Genomic DNA, 8916 nt, shown 5'->3' on the forward strand with positions numbered 1-8916 from the left:
TGATAGTGAGTGTCTGAGAGTGTCTGAGAGTGATAGAGAGTGTCTGAGAGTGATAGAGAGTCTCAGAGAGAGATAGTGAGTGTCAGAGAGTGTCAGAGAGTGATAGAGTGTGATAGCGAGTGTCAGAGAGAGATAGAGAGTGTCAGAGAGTGATAGTGAGTGTCTGAGAGTCTCTGAGAGTGATAGAGAGTGTCAGAGAGTGATAGAGAGTGTCAGAGAGTGTGAGAGAGTGTCAGAGAGTGATCGTGAATGTCTGAGAGTGTCAGAGAGTGATAGAGAGTGATAGCGAGTGTCAGAGAGTGATATTGAGTGTCAGAGAGTATCAGAGAGTGAAAGTGAGCGTCAGAGAGTGTCAGAGACTGTCAGAGAGTGATAGTGAGTGTCTGTGAGTGTCTGAGAGTATCAGAGAGTGTCAGAGAGTTATAGAGAGTAATGGAGAGTGTCAGAGAGTGTCAGAGATTGATAGTGATTGTCTGAGAGTGTCAGAGAGTGATAGAGAGTGTCAGAGAGTGATAGTAAGTGTCTGAGAGTGTCAGAGAGTGATAGAGAGTGTCAGACAGTGATAGTGAGTGTCAGAGAGTGTCAGAGAGTGATAGTGAGTGTCAGAGAGTCTCAGAGCGTGATAGAGAGTGTCAGAGAGTGATAGTGAGTGTCTGAGAGTGTCAGAGAGTGATAGTGAGTGTCAGAGAGTGATAGTGAGTGCCAGAGAGTATCAGAGAGTGATAGTGAGTGTCTGAGAGTGTCAGAGAGTGATAGAGAGTGTCAGAGAGTGATATTAAGTATCTGAGAGTGTCAGAGAGTGATAGAGAGTGTCAGACAGTGATAGTGAGTGTCAGAGAGTGTCAGAGAGTGATAGTGAGTGTCAGAGCGTGATAGAGAGTGTCAGAGAGCGATAGTGAGTGTCAGAGAGTGATAGTGAGTGCCAGAGAGTATCAGAGAGTGATAGTGAGTGTCTGAGAGAGTCTGAGAGTGTCAGAGCGTGTCAGAGAGTGATAGAGAGTTTCAGAGAGAGATAGAGAGTTTCAGAGAGTGACAGAGAGTGTGAGAGAGTGTCAGAGAGTGATAGTGAGTGTCAGAGAGTGATAGTGAGTGTCTGAGATTGTCTGAGAGTGATAGAGAGTGTCTGAGAGTGATAGAGAGTCTCAGAGAGAGTTAGTGAGTGTCAGAGAGTGTCAGAGAGTGATAGAGTGTGATAGTGAGTGTCATAGAGAGATAGAGAGTGTCAGAGAGTGATAGTGAGTGTCTGAGAGTCTCTGAGAGTGATAGAGAGTGTCAGAGAGTGATAGAGAGTGTCAGAGAGTGTGAGAGAGTGTCAGAGAGTGATAGTGAAAGTCTGAGAGTGTCAGAGAGTGATAGAGAGTGTCAGAGAGTGATAGTGAGTGTCAGAGAGTGATAGTGATTGCCAGAGAGTGTCAGAGAGTGATAGCGAGTGTCAGAGAGTGATATTGAGTGTCAGAGAGTATCAGAGAGTGATAGTGAGCGTCAGAGAGAATCAGACAGTGATAGTGAGTGTCAGAGAGTATCAGAGAGTGACTGAGAGTGTCAGAGAGTGTCAGAGACTGTCAGAGAGTGATAGTGAGTGTCTGTGAGTGTCTGAGAGTATCAGAGAGTGTCAGAGAGTTATAGAGAGTAATGGAGAGTGTCAGAGAGTGTCAGAGATTGATAGTGATTGTCTGAGAGTGTCAGAGAGTGATAGGGAGTGTCAGAGAGTGATAGTAAGTGTCTGAGAGTGTCAGAGAGTGATGGAGAGTGTCAGACAGTGATAGTGAGTGTCAGAGAGTGTCAGAGAGTGATAGTGAGTGTCAGAGCGTGACAGAGAGTGTCAGAGAGTGATAGTGAGTGTCAGAGAGTATCAGAGAGTGATAGTGAGTGCCAGTGAGTATCAGAGAGTGATAGTGAGTGTCTGAGAGTGTCTGAGTGTGTCAGAGAGTGTCAGAGAGCGTCAGAGAGCGTCAGAGAGTGATAGAGAGTTTCAGAGAGAGATAGAGAGTTTCAGAGAGTGTCAGAGAGTGTGAGAGAGTTTCAGAGAGTGATGGTGAGTGTCAGAGAGTGATAGTGAGTGATAGTGAGTGTCTGAGAGTGATAGAGAGTGTCTGAGAGTGACAGAGAGTCTCAGAGAGAGATAGTGAGTAATGGAGAGTGTCAGAGAGTGTCAGAGATTGATAGTGATTGTCTGAGAGTGTCAGAGAGTGATAGGGAGTGTCAGAGAGTGATAGTAAGTGTCTGAGAGTGTCAGAGAGTGATGGAGAGTGTCAGACAGTGATAGTGAGTGTCAGAGAGTGTCAGAGAGTGATAGTGAGTGTCAGAGCGTGACAGAGAGTGTCAGAGAGTGATAGTGAGTGTCAGAGAGTATCAGAGAGTGATAGTGAGTGCCAGTGAGTATCAGAGAGTAATAGTGAGTGTCTGAGAGTGTCTGAGTGTGTCAGAGAGTGTCAGAGAGCGTCAGAGAGTGATAGAGAGTTTCAGAGAGAGATAGAGAGTTTCAGAGAGTGTCAGAGAGTGTGAGAGAGTGTCAGAGAGTGATGGTGAGTGTCAGAGAGTGATAGTGAGTGATAGTGAGTGTCTGAGAGTGATAGAGAGTGTCTGAGAGTGACAGAGAGTCTCAGAGAGAGATAGTGAGTGTCAGAGAGTGTCAGAGAGTGATAGAGTGTGATAGCGAGTGTCAGAGAGAGATAGAGAGTGTCAGAGAGTGATAGTGAGTGTCTGAGAGTGTCAGAGAGTGATAGAGAGTGTCAGAGAGTGTGAGAGAGTGTCAGAGAGTGATAGTGAAAGTCTGAGAGTGTCAGAGAGTGATAGAGAGTGTCAGAGAGTGATAGTGAGTGTCAGAGAGTGATAGTGATTGCCAGAGAGTGTCAGAGAGTGATAGCGAGTGTCAGAGAGTGATATTGAGTGTCAGAGAGTATCAGAGAGTGATAGTGAGCGTCAGAGAGAATCAGACAGTGATAGTGAGTGTCAGAGAGTATCAGAGAGTGACTGAGAGTGTCAGAGAGTGTCAGAGACTGTCAGAGAGTGATAGTGAGTGTCTGTGAGTGTCTGAGAGTATCAGAGAGTGTCAGAGAGTTATAGAGAGTAATGGAGAGTGTCAGAGAGTGTCAGAGATTGATAGTGATTGTCTGAGAGTGTCAGAGAGTGATAGGGAGTGTCAGAGAGTGATAGTAAGTGTCTGAGAGTGTCAGAGAGTGATAGAGAGTGTCAGACAGTGATAGTGAGTATCAGAGAGTGTCAGAGAGTGATAGTGAGTGTCAGAGAGTGTCAGAGCGTGACAGAGAGTGTCAGAGAGTGATAGTGAGTGTCAGAGAGTATCAGAGAGTGATAGTGAGTGCCAGTGAGTATCAGAGAGTGATAGTGAGTGTCTGAGAGTGTCTGAGTGTGTCAGAGAGTGTCAGAGAGCGTCAGAGAGTGATAGAGAGTTTCAGAGAGAGATAGAGAGTTTCAGAGAGTGTCAGAGAGTGTGAGAGAGTTTCAGAGAGTGATGGTGAGTGTCAGAGAGTGATAGTGAGTGATAGTGAGTGTCTGAGAGTGATAGAGAGTGTCTGAGAGTGACAGAGAGTCTCAGAGAGAGATAGTGAGTGTCAGAGAGTGTCAGAGAGTGATAGAGTGTGATAGCGAGTGTCAGAGAGAGATAGAGAGTGTCAGAGAGTGATAGTGAGTGTCTGAGAGTGTCAGAGAGTGATAGAGAGTGTCAGAGAGTGATAGAGAGTGTCAGAGTGTGTGAGAGACTGTCAGAGAGTCATAGTGAGTGTCTGAGAGTGTCAGAGAGTGATAGAGAGTGTCAGACAGTGATAGTGAGTGTCAGAGAGTGTCAGAGAGTGATAGTGAGTGTCAGAGAGTGTCAGAGCGTGATAGAGAGTGTCAGAGAGTGATAGTAAGTGTCTGAGAGTGTCAGAGAGTGATAGAGAGTGTCAGACAGTGATAGTGAGTGTCAGAGAGTGTCAGAGAGTGATAGTGAGTGTCAGAGAGTGTCAGAGCGTGATAGAGAGTGTCAGAGAGTGATAGTGAGTGTCAGAGAGTGATAGTGAGTGCCAGAGAGTATCAGAGAGTGATAGTGAGTATCTGAGAGTGTCTGAGAGTGATAGAGAGTGTCAGAGAGTGATATTAAGTGTCTGAGAGTGATAGAGAGTGTCAGACAGTGATGGTGAGTGTCAGAGAGTGTCAGAGAGTGATAGTGAGTGTCAGAGAGTGTCAGAGCGTGATAGAGAGTGTCAGAGAGTGATAGTGAGTGTCAGAGAGTGATAGTGAGTGCCAGTGAGTATCAGAGAGTGATAGTGAGTGTCTGAGAGTGTCTGAGAGTGTCAGAGAGTGTCAGAGAGCGTCAGAGAGTGATAGAGAGTTTCAGAGAGAGATAGAGAGTTTCAGAGAGTGACAGAGAGTGTGAGAGAGTGTCAGAGAGTGATAGTGAGTGTCAGAGAGTGATAGTGAGTGTCTGAGAGTGTCTGAGAGTGTCAGAGAGTGATAGAGAGTTTCAGAGAGAGATAGAGAGTTTCAGAGAGTGACAGAGAGTGTGAGAGAGTGTCAGAGAGTGATAGTGAGTGTCAGAGAGTGATAGAGAGTGTCTGAGAGTGATAGTGAGTGTCTGAGAGTGTCTGAGAGTGTCAGAGAGTGTCAGAGAGTGATAGAGTGTGATAGCGAGTGTCAGAGAGTGATAGAGAGTGTCAGACAGTGATAGTGAGTGTCAGAGAGTGTCAGAGAGTGATAGTGAGTGTCAGAGAGTGTCAGAGCGTGATAGAGAGTGTCAGAGAGTGATAGTAAGTGTCTGAGAGTGTCAGAGAGTGATAGAGAGTGTCAGACAGTGATAGTGAGTGTCAGAGAGTGTCAGAGAGTGATAGTGAGTGTCAGAGAGTGTCAGAGCGTGATAGAGAGTGTCAGAGAGTGATAGTGAGTGTCAGAGAGTGATAGTGAGTGCCAGAGAGTATCAGAGAGTGATAGTGAGTATCTGAGAGTGTCTGAGAGTGATAGAGAGTGTCAGAGAGTGATATTAAGTGTCTGAGAGTGATAGAGTGTGTCAGACAGTGATGGTGAGTGTCAGAGAGTGTCAGAGAGTGATAGTGAGTGTCAGAGAGTGTCAGAGCGTGATAGAGAGTGTCAGAGAGTGATAGTGAGTGTCAGAGAGTGATAGTGAGTGCCAGTGAGTATCAGAGAGTGATAGTGAGTGTCTGAGAGTGTCTGAGAGTGTCTGAGAGTGTCAGAGAGTGTCAGAGAGCGTCAGAGAGTGATAGAGAGTTTCAGAGAGAGATAGAGAGTTTCAGAGAGTGACAGAGAGTGTGAGAGAGTGTCAGAGAGTGATAGTGTGTGTCAGAGAGTGATAGTGAGTGTCTGAGAGTGTCTGAGATTGATAGTGATTGTCTGAGAGTGATAGTGAGTGTCTGAGAGTGTCTGAGAGTGTCAGAGAGTGTCAGAGAGTGATAGAGTGTGATAGCGAGTGTCAGAGAGAGATAGAGAGTGTCAGAGAGTGATAGTGATTGTCTGAGAGTCTCTGAGAGTGATAGAGAGTGTCAGAGAGTGATAGAGAGAGTCAGAGAGTGTGAGAGAGTGTCAGAGAGTGATAGTGAGTGTCAGAGAGTGTCAGGGAGTGATAGTGAGTGTGAGAGAGTGTCAGAGAGTGTCAGAGCGTGATAGAGAGAGTCAGAGAGTGATAGTGAGTGGCAGAGAGTGTGAGAGAGTGTCAGAGAGTCATAGTGAGTGTCTGAGAGTGTCAGAGAGTGATAGAGAGTGTCAGAGAGTGATAGTAAGTGTCTGAGAGTGTCAGAGAGTGATAGAGAGTGTCAGAGCTTGATAGAGAGTGTCAGAGAGTGATAGTGAGTGTCAGAGAGTGATAGTGAGTGCCAGAGAGTATCAGAGAGTGATAGTGAGTGTCTGAGAGTGTCAGAGAGTGATAGAGAGTGTCAGAGAGTGATATTAAGTGTCTGAGAGTGTCAGAGAGTGATAGAGAGTGTCAGACAGTGATAGTGAGTGTCTGTGAGTGTCAGAGAGTGTCAGAGAGTGATAGAGAGTTTCAGAGAGAGATAGAGAGTTTCAGAGAGTGACAGAGAGTGTGAGAGAGTGTCAGAGAGCGATAGTGCGTGTCAGAGAGTGAAAGTGAGTGTCAGAGAGTGATAGAGAGTGTCTGAGTGTGATAGAGAGTCTCAGAGAGATATAGTGAGTGTGTCAGAGAGTGTCAGAGAGTGTCAGAGTGTGATAGCGAGTGTCAGAGAGAGATAGAGTGTGTCAGAGAGTGATAGCGAGTGTCTGAGAGTCTCTGAGAGTGATAGAGAGTGTCAGAGAGTGATAGAGAGTGTCAGAGAGTGTGAGAGAGTGTCAGAGAGTGATAGTGAGTGTCTGAGAGTGTCAGAGAGTGATAGAAAGTGTCAGAGAGTGATAGTGAGTGTCAGAGAGTGATAGTGATTGCCAGAGAGTGTCAGAGAGTGTCAGAGAATGATAGCGAGTGTCAGAGAGTGATATTGAGTATCAGAGAGTATCAGAGAGTGATAGTGAGCGTCAGAGAGAATCAGACAGTGATAGTGAGTGTCAGAGAGTATCAGAGAGTGACAGAGAGTGACAGAGAGTGTCAGAGAGTGTCAGAGACTGTCAGAGAGTGATAGTGAGTGTCTGTGAGTGTCTGAGAGTATCAGAGAGTGTCAGAGAGTTATAGAGAGTAATGGAGAGTGTCAGAGAGTGTCAGAGATTGATAGTGATTGTCTGAGAGTGTCAGAGAGTGATAGAGAGTGTCAGAGAGTGATAGTAAGTGTCTGAGAGTGTCAGAGAGTGATAGAGAGTGTCAGACAGTGATAGTGAGTGTCAGAGAGTGTCAGAGAGTGATAGTGAGTGTCAGAGAGTGTCAGAGCGTGATAGAGAGTGTCAGAGAGTGATAGTGAGTGTCAGAGAGTATCAGAGAATGATAGTGAGTGCCAGTGAGTATCAGAGAGTGATAGTGAGTGTCTGAGAGTGTCTGAGAGTGTCTGAGAGTGTAAGAGAGTGTCAGAGAGCGTCAGGGAGTGATAGAGAGTTTCAGAGAGAGATAGAGAGTTTCAGAGAGTGTCAGAGAGTGTGAGAGAGTGTCAGAGAGTGATGGTGAGTGTCAGAGAGTGATAGTGAGTGATAGTGAGTATCTGAGAGTGATAGAGAGTGTCTGAGAGTGACAGAGAGTCTCAGAGAGAAATAGTGAGTGTCAGAGAGTGTCAGAGAGTGATAGAGTGTGATAGCGAGTGTCAGAAGGAGATAGAGAGAGACAGAGAGTGATAGTGAGTGTCTGAGAGTGATAGAGAGTGTAAGAGAGTGATAGAGAGTGTCAGAGAGTGTGAGAGAGTGTCAGAGAGTCATAGTGAGTGTCTGAGAGTGTCAGAGAGTGATAGAGAGTTTCAGAGAGTGATAGTAAGTGTCAGAGAGTGTCAGAGAGTGATAGTGAGTGTCAGAGAGTGTCAGAGCGTGATAGAGAGTGTCAGAGAGTGATAGTGAGTGTCAGAGAGTGATAGTGAGTGCCAGAGAGAATCAGAGAGTGATAGAGAGTGTCAGAGAGTGATAGTAAGTGTCTGAGAGTGTCAGAGAGTGATAGAGAGTGTCAGACAGTGATAGTGAGTGTCAGAGTGTGTCAGAGAGTGATAGTGAGTGTCAGAGAGTGTCAGAGCGTGATAGAGAGTGTCAGAGAGTGATAGTGAGTGTCAGAGAGTGATAGTGAGTGTCTGAGAGTGTCTGAGAGTGTCAGAGAGTGTCAGAGAGGGATAGAGAGTTTCAGAGAGAGATAGAGATTTTCAGAGAGTGAGAGAGAGTGTGAGAGAGTGTCAGAGAGTGATAGTGAGTGTCATAGAGTGATAGTGATTGTCTGAGAGTGTCTGAGAGTGATAGAGAGTGTCTGAGAGTGATAGAGAGTCTCAGAGAGAGATAGTGAGTGTCAGAGAGTGTCAGAAAGTGATAGTGAGTGTCTGAGAGTGTCTGAGAGTGATAGAGAGTGTCAGAGAGTGATAGAGAGTGTCAGAGAGTGTGAGAGAGTGTCAGAGAGTGATAGTGAGTGTCTGAGAGTGTCAGAGAGTGATAGAGAGTGTCAGAGAGTGATAGTGAGTGTCAGAGAGTGTCAGAGAGTGATAGTGAGTGTCAGAGAGTGTCAGAGCGTGATAGAGAGTGTCAGAGAGTGATAGTGAGTGTCAGAGAGTGTGAGAGAGTGTCAGAGAGTCATAGTGAGTGTCTGAGAGTGTCAGAGAGTGATAGAGAGTGTCAGAGAGTGTTAATAAGTGTCTGAGAGTGTCAGAGAGTGATAGAGAGTGTCAGACAGTGATAGTGAGTGTCAGAGAGTGTCAGAGAGTGATAGTGAGTGTCAGAGAGTGATATTGAGTATCAGAGAGTATCAGAGAGTGATAGTGAGCGTCAGAGAGAATCAGACAGTGATAGTGAGTGTCAGATAGTATCAGAGAGTGACAGAGAGTGACAGAGAGTGTCAGAGAGTGTCAGAGACTGTCAGAGAGTGATAGTGAGTGTCTGTGAGTGTCTGAGAGTATCAGAGAGTGTCAGAGAGTTATAGAGAGTAATGGAGAGTGTCAGAGAGTGTCAGAGATTGATAGTGATTGTCTGAGAGTGTCAGAGAGTGATAGAGAGTGTCAGAGAGTGATAGTAAGTGTCTGAGAGTGTCAGAGAGTGATAGAGAGTGTCAGACAGTGATAGTGAGTGTCAGAGAGTGTCAGAGAGTGATAGTGAGTGTCAGAGAGTGTCAGAGCGTGATAGAGAGTGTCAGAGAGTGATAGTGAGTGTCAGAGAGTATCAGAGAGTGATAGTGAGTGCCAGTGAGTATCAGAGAGTGATAGTGAGTGTCTGAGAGTGTCTGAGAGTGTCTGAGAGTGTAAGAGAGTGTCAGAGAGCGTCAGGGAGTGATAGAGAGTTTCAGAGAGAGATAGAGAGTTTCAGAGAGTGTCAGAGAGTGTGAGAGAGTGTCAGAGAGTGATGGTGAGTGTC

This window comes from Heterodontus francisci, chromosome 45 (genome assembly GCF_036365525.1).
Source record: "Heterodontus francisci isolate sHetFra1 chromosome 45, sHetFra1.hap1, whole genome shotgun sequence".
NCBI lineage: Eukaryota > Metazoa > Chordata > Chondrichthyes > Heterodontiformes > Heterodontidae > Heterodontus > Heterodontus francisci.